This window comes from Podarcis pityusensis, assembly GCF_964106645.2.
Source record: "Podarcis pityusensis genome assembly, chromosome: 6".
NCBI classification, from domain to species: Eukaryota; Metazoa; Chordata; class Lepidosauria; order Squamata; family Lacertidae; genus Podarcis; species Podarcis pityusensis.
Genome location: NC_138030.1, coordinates 15,342,013 through 15,355,095, shown reverse-complemented (window position 1 = coordinate 15,355,095; position 13,083 = coordinate 15,342,013). Strand labels below are relative to the sequence as shown.

The 13,083-nt window shown below is 44.3% G+C and overlaps 1 long non-coding RNA gene across 1 annotated transcript; it reads right to left on the bottom strand.

The window, feature by feature from the left end:
• Positions 1-1,014: 1,014 nt before the first annotated feature.
• On the bottom strand, positions 1,015-9,677 carry LOC308480284. The gene is made up of 3 exons (XR_013987993.1): positions 9,515-9,677; positions 3,963-5,926; positions 1,015-2,548 (listed from the first exon to the last, which is right to left on the bottom strand). It is a non-coding gene; the product is annotated as an uncharacterized lncRNA (long non-coding RNA).
• Positions 9,678-13,083: the final 3,406 nt, after the last annotated feature.

Below are 13,083 nucleotides of genomic sequence, written 5' to 3'. Positions count from 1 at the left end.
AATGACACTTTCTATTATGGACTGGTAAAAGGAGTTCATCAATTGTTGTTTAACATTATTCTTTCGCAAGACCCTGAGGAAATGGAATCTCTGTTGGGCCTTTCTGACCACCTGAGTTATGTTGATTTTCCAAGTGAGGTCCTCAATAAGGTAAACTCCCAGGAATTGGACTCCTCAAAGGATCCCTTGTGAGGATTGTTCTTAACTCTACTTGCTTTTAGGTCTAAAAGGAAGTAAAATGGTTGTCAAGAAACTTTGTCTCTCCTGCTTTTCATATAAGTTAAATGCCAATACATTATCTTAGTTTGCTGAGGTACCGACAGCTAATTTCAAAAGTGGGGGTTAAAAACTCTCCTTTCGGAGGCAACATGATGCATATGTTCCAGCTATCCCTTCTCACCAGAGATAAACTCTGTTAACTTTTACTGTCTTAGGTAAAACTCTGAACAGGAGGAAGATATGTCTTGACTGTAAAGTGGCATACACATAATATAAATGCATGCATGTGAACCCTAACACACTCTACATGGATGGGGGAGAAATTTGACTTGGTTCACATTTAAAGGCGAGTGCAAGCACTTCACATTTTCCAGACTAGTATGTGAACCAAAACACAGCCATAATTTACGCTTATCTGAATTTTGCAAGGCGGTTCTCCAACCAAGGAACGTGCACAATAATGCATATGCTAGAGTTAAGAGTGCATAAAAATGCATATATTGTTGAAAATAGCATACAAAAAATGAAATTATATCAGGGGAAATTGCACAAATATGTATATTAGGCAAAAACGTATTCAGATCTGTATATTGAGAGAAATCTGCACTGAAATTTCCATGAGGACTTTTTAATAATTAAAAAATGGAAACCGATGTGGAAATGTGGAGAACGGAAGACTGGAAAAAATGAGAAACCAGAATTGACAAATATCTCCTCTCCCCTAGCTCCGTGTTATGCACAACCTGCCATCAGGGACATGCAGAGTGTGAGAACAGGTTGTCCCTATGAGCTGCCTGTGTCTAACGCAAAACAGGGAAGGCTGGTGTACCTAAATTGGATCCCAAAAGCCTCAGGTCCTTATCAACTCTAGTCCCTAGCAAGGCTGGCACTCCACAAAAGGTAGACTATGCAGAACATCTCCATTAAAAGCAGGAGGCATGCCACATGTGGAGTCTTAACATGAGCGCTCTTGCCATTTTAAAACTAGCCAGAAAATTATAAATTGCCCAGAGAGCAATTCCTGGGTGAAAGTGAGCAATTAGCCCATCCACAGTACATTATGTACCATGGAAACCACTTCGCATATTTGCTTCTTCTTCTCTTTTTCAGCTTTCAAATGCCTGCTGTTTTTCCTATGCCCAGTCTGTGGCTTGTTTGCAAAGCCTTTCAGATGCTGTCCTCATCCACGAAGGAGCCATTTGTCCATCATGCACCCACAGATGTCCAGGTGTGTGAATGATGCAGCACATGGACAAGTCAGGGAGGGAGTTCGCTGTAGAATTACCTATGCAAAAGACCTGTGTGATCAGCCCTTTCCATTTAATTGCACAGTTATTTGTTTAAACTCATCCGTGCACCACATGGGGTGTTTTTTCTGGTGCCCAAAATGACTTCTGAAAATACAGTGATGAAAAAGCAGCTCCTTCACAGCTGGAGGTGGTGTCAGAAGGTGACTTCCATCAATTCAGATTTCCAGCAGATTGACGTTTGTTCCGATTGAGCTTTAAAGAGCAGGTTTTCACTGGGAAAGCTCAGGAGCAAAAACGAAAACAAACAAAGGTACTCAGACATGAAGCTTTCAATCTCAGGCAGTGCCTGGAAAGGGCAGAATAAAGGTAAGTGTGGATTAGCCCTCTGCCACCCAGGTCAGTGTTGGCTTCCCCTTACTCCATTTTGAATCTCATTCTTGCCTAATGGACAGAAACTCAGACACCACCACAATAATGAAAACAGGCAGTACCCTGGAGGAGGAAGGGCAACTGGGAGGAGCACAGAAGGAAGAAACGCCATGGTACACCTGGATCAGCACAACCAAACACCTTCATCAGCCCCAGCTGCAACAAAATATGTCTCTCCCATATTGGCATGTAACTCTCCAATGGTTTGATTTCACCCCCAAAGGTGCATTCTGTCATTGTCTCCTGAGACAGACGGCTGCCAACCAACAAGACCAACCCAAACAGTTCTGCATCTCTCAATAGAATCCATTTCCATTAAACATCAGATTTGTATCCTGTTGTTTGTATGTTTCTGTTTTGTACATTTATTTAGTTAACTTCTCCTAGGCTGCTGTTCCAGCAGTTCAAAGCAACTTGCGTCAAATAAAAGAAAAATACATTTAGGAGGACAAAAAAAGCAGCATCAACAACATGCCACTACAGATGAAAAACTGATTTCTTCATCAAAATCCAGAACAGAAAAGGCAGGGCTTGCAACCTCTCCTCCAGCAAGATAATGAAGTTGCATCTCTCCTAACCTCTTCAGAGAGAAAGCTGTATTTAGGGACGATCACTTAGAATGCTCAGCTCTTGATTGCTGACGTCTAAACCTGCCACCGAAATGGAACAGACAGTACAACCTGCTGAATCATTCAGGGAAGCATATGTAGCTCTTAAGGCATGAAAGTCCCAGGCCATCCAAAGTTTTAAAGGTTAAACCACTACTACCTTGAATTGGTTTCCATAGAAAACCAGCAAGCCCACATAACTGCTGCAGATGTGGTTCAAATATGTACCTTTCAACTCCTATTAAGAGGTGGGCATCAGCATTTAAACCCTCTCAGTATCTGTACAGGATTTGAAACTGTTTTAGGAAGTACCATCGCTTTAACTACTTTTATATATGTAATGGTTTTCAATTTGTTTTATGTATGCAATTGTTTATAGGTGATTTCATATAGGAAATTATTTGTATATGGCTTTTATTGTATTGTGAATAGGACGTTCCCTTAGGACGTCCCTATTTTAATCAGAGAAATTTTGGAGTGTATGGAGTTAGGTGACCCTCCCCCCCCCCCCCCCAGCCAAGAAGATAAGGAGATACAACCTTTAGAAGACATCTAGAGGCAGCTATGGATAGGGAAGTTTTTTAATGTTTCATGTTCTATTATGCTTTTAAATATGTTGGAAGCTGCCCAGAGTGGCTGGGGAAACCCAGTCAGATGGGTGGGGTATAAATAGTAAAATGATGGTGGTGGTGGAATAGTACATCCTTATTTTCATCGGAGGGGCGCGGGTGCTGTTGTGGTCTAAACCACTGAGCCTCTTGGGCTTGCCGGTCAGAAGGTCGGCGGTTTGAATCCCTGTGATGGGATGAGCTCCCGTTGCTCGGTCCCAGCTCCTGCCAACCTAGCAGTTCGAAAGCACGTCAAAAATGCAAGTAGATAAATACCACATCAGTCCCTTCTCCCTCCTCGGGGAAAAGCCAGCAAGAGCTGCACACACACTCTGCATGGCTCTTTAAAGGGAGCACTGAGCAGAGCCTCCTGCCTGCATTCGCTCCATAAGACACAAACACATTTCCCCTTACTTTTAGGAGGGGGAAAGTGTGTCTTACGGATCGAAAAATACGGTAGGTACCACTCCGGCGGAAAGGTAAACGGCATTTCCATGAGCTGCTCTGGTTTTGCCAGAAGCGGCTTAGTCATGCTGGCCACATGACCCGGAAAAACTGTCTGCAGACAAACACCGGCTCCCTAAGCCTGTAAAACGAAATGAGCGTTGCAACCCCAGAGTCGTCTGCGACTGGACTTAACTGTCAGGACTTAACTTTACCTTTACCTTTATTTTCATCGGAGAAATGTTGGAGGGTATAATTGTCAGCTGCAACCCACGGAAAGCTCCTACCCAGGCCCGGCCCACTGATGAGGCAAAGTGAGGCGCTTGCCTTGAGCAGTGGAAGTCCAAGAGCAGGCACCTGCATCGCCTCCACCCCCCACCCCATTTCCAGTGGAGAAGCCTCACCAGCAGAGGCAACGGTTTCTGGCAAGATCTCACTGTCACAGTCTGGTTCATGGGTGATTGAAGTTCTGGCTGGTGATGTCGGGACCGGGGGCAAGATGGCGGGATGGGAGCAGGAACAGGAGTCCAGAAGCCAGGAGTCAGGAAGCCAAGAGTCCGAGGGTCAGAGAACTGGGAGTCAAGAAACCAAGGGTCTGAGGGTCAGGAAGCAAGGAGTCACAAAGTCAAAGGTCCAAGGATCAAGAAGCAAGGGGTCAAGGAGCCAAACGCAGCAAGGCAGGAAACGTGTTGCTGTGGCAAAGAACCGAAGGGAAATGCTGACCTTATATCCCTTCCCGGCTCTTGCCACCAGGTGCTGTGAGTTACCAAATGGCCTCACCTGTGTGGCCGCACCTTGCCTCTTCAGAACAAACTTTGGAAGGCCCCAGTCCTGCAAAGTCCTACTGGTCACAGGACCTGGCTCCTGCATGCACACCTGACACTCAATGGAAGCCGGCGCCACTGCCACTGTTACACCGGCACCGTCGTGCAATACAGGTAAGAGTGGCAGCAAGGGGCTGGGGGGGGGGAGTGAAGGGGCAGGGAGGGGTACATTCCCATTTCCCCATAAGAAATGAAATGGGGCACGCCTCCCCTAACCCTGACCCCATCTAGCAAGATTTCAGCCCTGGAGAAGTTGGAAGGGTAATCAGAATAATAGGCGCACTGTTACTTAGGCAGCACTTCCATGTTTGCATGCACCCCGTGGACATCCCATAGTGCATTAACACAGCGCAGAATAGATTGCCTTCTCCAATCCCAGCGTTAAGAACTGAGCAAAGATGCTCCCAGGTAATTCTCCAGCCGGCTAACCTGGCTAGGGACTATCCAAGAGTCTGCAGTGCCACCCTCTGGCTGCCAAGTGAACAGCACACTTGCCTCACTTTTGGAAAGCGGGAGAGACGATGAGACTTCACGTCGGCATTAAATAATTTGAAGAAGCCCATTTCAATTAACTTTCACTCCAGTAAGAACTGCAGATATAGGTGTGAATTAAATCTGCCCACCCTGGCTTCACTCACATTTAGGCAGAACCAAAGCTTGCACTTAATAATACATTTATTTTCTATCGAGGGAGGTGCTGGTGCTAGCTAATTACTAGCCACTGGCACTGGGTTATTACTGATCAAAGCTTTAGGATGAAACTCGGAGAGGGGAACATTAATGAAGTGCTAAAGCTTTCATCACTTTGGTGCATTTGGGCATAAACCGTAATCCCCTAAAACTACCACTGTCATTATCCCTGACCATTTACTGGAGCCGATGGGAGCTGGAGACTGTTGCGTTCAGAAGCCAGGGACTCTTAGAAATAAGAATCTGGACCCAGACTTTGCGTAGTAGATTTTTTTTTAAGAGTTCTTTTCTTGCAGAATTCCCCTTCCTTCCAGAATTCCCCTTGCTGCAAAATCCTGGAGTGGATTAGTCTCTGGTTAGCTCAGAGCATTCAAAAATCCCGGACTGGGACAGGGAATGGATCTGCCATAAACATTACAGCAGGGATGGGGAACTAGTGGGGCTTGCTCCCCAAATTCTGGTTGTAGGACTGCAGCCTCAGGGATGTCAGAAAGCACTGTTTTCCATTTCTTCCCGTATTCACCACATGTACCACTATTTCCGTTCTGCTGCAGTTTGTCTTCTGCCATAAACTGTGTTCCTCACCTTGCTGTCTGCTGTTACATATGTTACAATGTCATTACGTTATTCTACCCCATTCATTTCAAAGCAAATGAAATGAAATGAAATGCAGGTAGGGGGGTGTAATAATTAGTTCATCATTTGCGGCGGCAGCAAAGACCTGACAGATTCATAGCATTGACTTCCATTCCAGACACGAGACGAATAAGCAAACCTTGGGAATTTCAGCTCCCGTTGCTTGTTTTCATCAGATGTCACTAGCTGGGAACTCTGTGGGTCTGCTGCCCTGCGCTCTGTTGAAGAAAAGCGTGGATAGAGATGGATTAAATAATGAATAAATCACTGCTTCTGAATTATGGATCAAAGATCTCTGCTGCAGCAACAGATGGCCGTAATAGCATTCTTGCGAAACACCACTTTCAAAAACATCTCACTCACCTTGACTAAATTTGTGAAATTATTCCACAATAGGGATTTTTTCTTATTTCCCCCCCCCCCAAAGAAAACTGGGACAAAATCCTAAAGATGCAAACACAGGATGCCTCAATATTATCACTGTTTTGCAGGCATACTGAACCCTAACCCTCAAAAAGTACCTTTCATTTGCTATTGCTGCTGTTTACATATTGCTTTTATGTTTTATTTTGATTGATCATATTTCAATGTTTGTATTTCTTGATTTATTTTTATTTAATGTAAGGAGAAGAAGGAGCCAGGTGAGCCTCTCTGGGGATGCTGTCCCACAGCCAAGGCCATCCATTTGATAGTCACCAGCCTTGTTTCGCTTGGCAGGAGCCCTTGAAGCAGGCTGTTGGGTCTCTTTGAAATCTATGCTGTGTGATCAGCTCTCAGTGCAACGGGGGGGGGGGGGGGTCACATCATCAGGAAGGGATGTTGGATGCAGCCAAGGTAGCTCAGAACTTGCTGTTCTAAACAGGCTCTATAGCCAACAACACCTACAGATTTATAGGCATCGCGGTCATTTGCATTTCCATCAGGCATCCTTCCAAGGGGCCCAGAAGTACCCTATCAATTTTTCATCAGCTTTCATCAGTCAAAAAGCCAGCTGAACATATGCTGTGTAGCACTGCTGGGACAGGTTTTCTATTTTTCCCTTTCCTGTGTATATTTTAACCAGACTATCTACCCTTTCCCATCATCTCTCCCGGCTCAGCAGGATGCAAGAGGATTAAATTTGAAGAATAATATTCTCTTTGTTCCCCCACCCCCCACATTGGCTAACAAACATCTCTCTTACAGTTAATTATCAGTGATCCATATTTCATTGTCCTCTAAATCACAGCTTTCCCACACTTCCCCCTCCCACAATCCAGATTCTCTCCCACCCAGGCCTGGCCAGTCCATGGGGCAGGCTGAGGCAGCTGCCTCAGGTGGTGGAATGCCAAGAGGAAGGGCCCTGCAGAGATCTAATGAGATCTCACTGGACCCTCCTGTTGCCAATGCTGCTTTGAGGGTGCTGCCGCACGACCCAGATAAGGGAGGCTGTGGTGGGGTGGCACCTTCCTGTTCTCCCCTCAGGCAGTGAAACTTGACACGACACCCCTGCTCACACTCTCAGGTTTTTTGGCATATCCCTGGTGCTAGAAAATCTAGACTGACCGAGGGAGAAGTGTGGGAAGGCAGCGATTTAGAGGTCAATGTCATACAGGCAATGGATAATTAATGTGGGTTGTTGTTGTTGTTGTATGGTCGTTTAGTCATGTCCGACTCTTCGTGACCCCATGGACCAGAGCACGCCAGGCACTCCTGTCTTCCACTGCCTCCCGCAGTTTGGTCAAACTCATATTGGTAGCTTCGAGAACACTGTCCAACCATCTCATCCTCTGTCGTCCCCTTCTCCTTGTGCCCTCCATCTTTCCCAACATCAGGGTCTTTTCCAGGGAGTCTTCTCCTCTCATGAGGTGGCCAAAGTATTGGAGCCTCAGCTTCAGGATCTGTCCTTCCAGTGAGCACTCAGGGCTGATTTCCTTCAGAATGGATAGGTTTGATCTTCTTTCAGTCCATGGGACTCTTGAAAGTCTCCTCCAGCACCATAATTCAAAAGCATCAATTCTTCGGCAATCAGCCTTCTTTATGGTCCAGCTCTCACTTCCATACTAGGAAAATAATAATAATAATAATAATAATAATAATAATAATAATAATAATTTATTTGTACCCCGCCCTTCTGGCTGGGTTTCCCCAGCCACTCTGGGCGGCTTCCAACAAAGATGAAAAATACACTAAAATGTCACATATTAAAAACTTCCCTGGCTTTAACTATACGGACCTTTGTTGGCAAGGTGATGTCTCTGCTTTTTAAGATGCTGTCTAGGTTTGTCATCGCTTTTCTCCCAAGAAGCAGGCATCTTTTAATTTCGTGACTGCTGTCACCATCTGCAGTGATCATGGAGCCCAAGAAAGTAAAATCTCTCACTGCCTCCATTTCTTCCCCTTCTATTTGCCAGGAGGTGTGTATATATCCACATTAAATGACAGTATGGATTTGCCAATTATTAGTTCAGTTCTGCCAGTCTCTGGCCCCTTTAATCCTCTCCTATCCTCCACCACAATATGTCAGTGGTACTCTTCAAGAGGTGAAACAGCCAGGTGAAAATGAGGTCAGAGCTCCTGCACCTTTGTTAGTTGTTGTATGGGCAAGCTATCCAGAAGATAAATTGTACTTTGAGGAGTTAGTGGTCTGACATGGTTCCCCATCCTGCCTCTGTCCCCCACACCCCCCCGGCCTTCTTGTCTGTTGTTAAGTTATTTGATGGCATGAAGAACAGCCTTTAGTGTCCTAGTCAGTTGGGAGGAAGTGATAGTGCTAGGTACCTTCTTTGATGTTGGACATTGTTTTGAGAAAGTGAGGCATTGGGAGGGGGTGCCTAATGAATAATCTCCACTTAGCCAGTAATGAATGCTCTGCATGTAGCCAGTCGGGCAAGCAACACAGGCTAGCTAACTATAAATTGGATGGTTGTGGGCAGAGTTTTTTGAGAAGCTCGTGCATGGAATTGATCGGCCGCAGGGCCATGCAAACTGAGGGTACCTGGGGGAGTCACTTTGCCGCTTCTTGAGGGCTTCTACGTGGCAGATTGAAGTGCTTGCTTGGTATGTATATACTGCTTGCTGTTTAGAACAAAACCTTTAATCTTCTCACTCACTTGTGTTTTGTATTACTTCTGAATCTCATTTTAAAAGAGCCACCTTGCATTTGGCAAGACAGTTGTTTAGAAGAGGCAATTTCAGCAGGGGCAGCTTGTCATGCAATTATCATTATTATTGTGTTTTTCTGTTGTGAACTGCCTTGAGATTTGTGATTGAAGGGCAGTATACAAATTAATAATAATAATAATAATAATAATAATAATTAATAATAATTAATAATGCTGGTGCGGATCCCTGGCATCTCCGGATAGGGCTGGGAGAGACTCCCTGCCTGAAACCCTAGAGAGTTGCTACCAGTCAGTGTTGACAGTACTGAATTAGATGGACCAACGGCTAAAGCAGCTTCCCAGGTTTCTATGTTCATTGGGCCACCATACCAAGAGGAAGAATTAAACCTATTGAGTGCTGTCTTCTCCCCCCTCCCTGGCGTTTATTATTTCCTATTGAATTATTCCAAATTATACTACTCTGACATACAAGATGGCACCATACGTTTCTTACTTGCACAATTGCTTTTTGAATCATATGTCGCCTGGGGAGTTTGAAGTAAATACAAGTTATTCCTTAAATTAGTCTCCTTCGTTTTTCCGAAGCGTTAGTTCTCTGATTGAAAGGTGGGGAGGTTTCTCCTACTGTGTAGGAGGCAAAGACGTAGATTGTTAATTAGCGGGCTCAGTCGTTTCAAGACTTTGGGAGGGTTTTAGCCTTACCTTAGGAACCTGTTTGTAATCAGATTCTGATTGGTATTTCAGGCTGAGTTACAGCCAAAGTTGCTGCAGAAATCCATTAATAGGTTATTTTCCCATGTTTCCGGCAGCTGCAATGGGAGGGGGAGGATATAAGAATTAGGACGGTACTGCTGCTCAGGAAACGGGCTTGATGCTTTCCTTCCCATGCCATTTTACTGATTTAAATCCTACCCTTTTGAAGCCACTAAGTAAGGTAGAAAAGGTAATGGACCCCTGGATGGTTAAGTCCAGTCAAAGGCGACTGTGGCGTTGTGGCACTCATCTCACTTTTAGGCCGAGGGAGCCGCTGTTTGTCCACAGACAGCTTTCCAGGTCATGTGGCCAGCATAACTAAACAGCTTCTGGCACAACAGGACACCATGATGGAAGCCAGAGCGCATGGAAACGCCGTTTACCTTCCCACCACAGTGGTACGTATTTATCTACTTGCACTGGCATGCTTTCGAACTGCTAGGTTGGCAGAAGCTGGGACAGAGCAACGGGAGCTCACCCCATCATAGGGCTTCGAACCACCGACCTTCCAATTGGCAAGCCCAAGAGGCTCGGTGGTTTAGACCACAGCACCACCCACGTCCCTAAAGCAACTAAGTATCCTTTGCAACACACAAGTATCTCTAGTGGTTCCCTCTAAGAGCCAAATAGCTCAATAGTTTCATTGCAAAAAGGCAAAATAGAAAGGTGGTCCGTCCATCCCCGCATCTGATCACAGCCCAAATCAAGCCCCCTCTGTGGCAGCTTGAAATCATTATGATTTTATTTCTTCTTCTTTTTTAATAATCTTTATTGCTTTTAAAACTTACAAGAAAAGAAAAAAGAAGAAAATAGGCGAAAGAAAAAGACAAAATAGAGCAGAGAAGAAAAAAAGAGAAAGAAAAGAAAAAACAATACAATACAATACAATAAACAATACAAAACACAACCTTAACACACTAAACTAAACAAAGCAAAAGAACAACAATTTAAAAACATATATCATACCATTTCATTACTCTATCTTTCATTCCCTTATTTCATCGACCTCCTCTCACCTCCCTTTTTGTATTCCACTTCTATTACTTGTTTCAGCAATTCCTTTCCATCTTTCTCTATTTTTATCATTATAAATATCTTAACATATTTTGTACCTTATTTTCCATTAATACTGAAATACTTATTTATACCTAACTCCTTATAACATTTCTGCTAAAGCCATAAAATTTCATTCCAACAATTTTCTAACACTCATTAAATTTACAATGTTTCTATATATAAACTTTAAACTTTCCCAATCTTCTACCACCATCTCTTCTCCCTGGTCTCGGATTCTGCCAGTCATTTCCATCCATTCCATATAGTTCATCAACCTGGAGATCTTCTGTCTGAGGCTCTTAAATCTTTTCCAAGTCCCTTCTGCAGTTTTTCTTCATATTCTTTGATGCTGTGGGTGCTGAAGCACAGGTCTTGGGGGAGCCCCGACCCAACCATGCCCCCATTCCCTCTCGACAGACCAACCAACTCTCCACAGCTAAAACCAGTGTCCATACAATATCTCAAATCATGTTTCAAGGCTCCTCCAGATCCAAAGGCCCCCACAACTCCAATCACCTCCTGACCCAGATTCAAAACCCAAAGGTCAGTAAATCTCTGCATGAAAGAGCCTATCCAACCTTCCTTCTTCAATCCAAACAGGGCTCCAATCTTCAAATTCTGACTTTTTCTATATTCATTCATAAAAGGCCTCCACTTATAGTCCTCAGTTTGCCTCTGTAAAACTGGGGCTTCCACTTGTATTATTTTAGGTTTGACAACACCAACATTCTCCTTCATCTTCTCCCCAGTTTGTCCTGTCAAGGTAGGTTCCTGTGTCAAATCCTGAACAATTTCTGTATTAATGGTCACTTTTTGTTCCAAATTAGTCACTTTTTGTCCCAAGTTCTCAAGTTTGGTATTCATAGCGTCCGTCTTCTTGTGGAGCTGTTCCAACGAATAGCTTATCTTACATAATACAGTCACTAAGGCTCCTTCTGTCAACATTCTTAAAGTCCAAGGTCGATCTCTATTTCACACAGTTCTTATCTTGCAACTGGAAAAACCCCAGCTCCACTCTTGTAACAGTTTCAAAAGCTCCCTCTAGAGGGAAACAGTCTCCACTTGTATCAATCCTTTCAAACACAGTTTAAACTATAAAGATAGTTTCTTTTCCTACTTTTTAAACGCAGATGAGTACAATGGAAACAATATATTTCTCTTATTGCTAGCTGTCAAAAAAAGTCACTCTTTCTGGCAGCCCGTTTCCAGGTTCGGAGCAGTGGTAATTTGGTTTTTCACTCTCTCCTGCAGGCTCACTAGGTCCAAAATTTCCCCCCTCTTTTCCTGCTTCCAAGGGGGGTTTAATAGTTTTAACCGATGGAGATTTAATCCTTTACAAAAATAAACTTTCCAAGGCTTTAACTTGCAACTTCTTTGCTTCAATCTGTTTACAAAAAAGGAAGGCGGACTTCCTGTTTAGAACCTTCCCGTTTCGATGCGAAATTAATGAATTTAAGGATCTAATTTTCCCTTCTACTCACGGGTAGTTGTTTAAAATCCAATTGTCCACGGGAAAAAGTCAGCGCTCTCCGGCAACAGCGATGCGGCTTCACTCCGTGAAAGAAGCAGTCAATTCGAAGCACCGCGCCACTCACCCCACTTCGCTCCGGATCCCCAAATCAGGGTTTCCCCGTGAGTAGGGGAGGCGCAAAGGGTGCCAGCCGAATCTCAAGTTCACAGGCTTCTCCCGCCTGTGGAAATCATTATGATTTTAAGACTAGCTCCATCAGGCTTTCCCAACAACTGCCCCACAGGGCCCTGGTGAGACTGTTCACTCTTCTTGCTCAGTTCCTGTTTGCGCTGGCTCATCCTGACCATGCCCACATTTTATTGAATAGCAGGACCCATATCCACCCTCACGGCTGTTGTGAACAAAGGACAGATGCAAATATCTTATTTCTCTTGGGGGGCTCAGGCACAGTTACCTTTCACCTCGTGCTTTTTAGGCGCAGGTCTGCATTTTAAAGCGCTGTGTCAGAGCACTTTTTCTCCCCCCCCCCAGCTCTTTCCCAGCAAAATCCCACTCTTTAACACTGAATCGGAACAAACAGCCATTTGGATTTTCTGTGAGTTGCTGTTTGCTTCGATTTAGCTGCAAAGAGTGGGTTTCTGCCAGGAAAGTGACAGGACAAAAAAAAAGTGCTCGTACATGGCACATTCAAGGAGGCTTGCCATATTTCAAAAAGTGAAAATCCAGACACAAAAGTTGTTGGGCTTTTTTTCTTCCAAGATCTCCAAAAAAAAAAGAGGTTTTTGAGCTTTTTTTAAAGGAAATTCGCAAAAAATATAGACACATAGGCTGCCATACATATGGGTTTTCCCAGACACCTCAGTGATTTCTGCCTGGTCACTGTTACTGACTGCCATATTCTGGCTATGTCCGGGAAATTCTGGACGTATGGCAACCCATAAACACAACACAAAAGGAAGTCTGGATGAGCCCTACGTGAGTGCATAGTTGC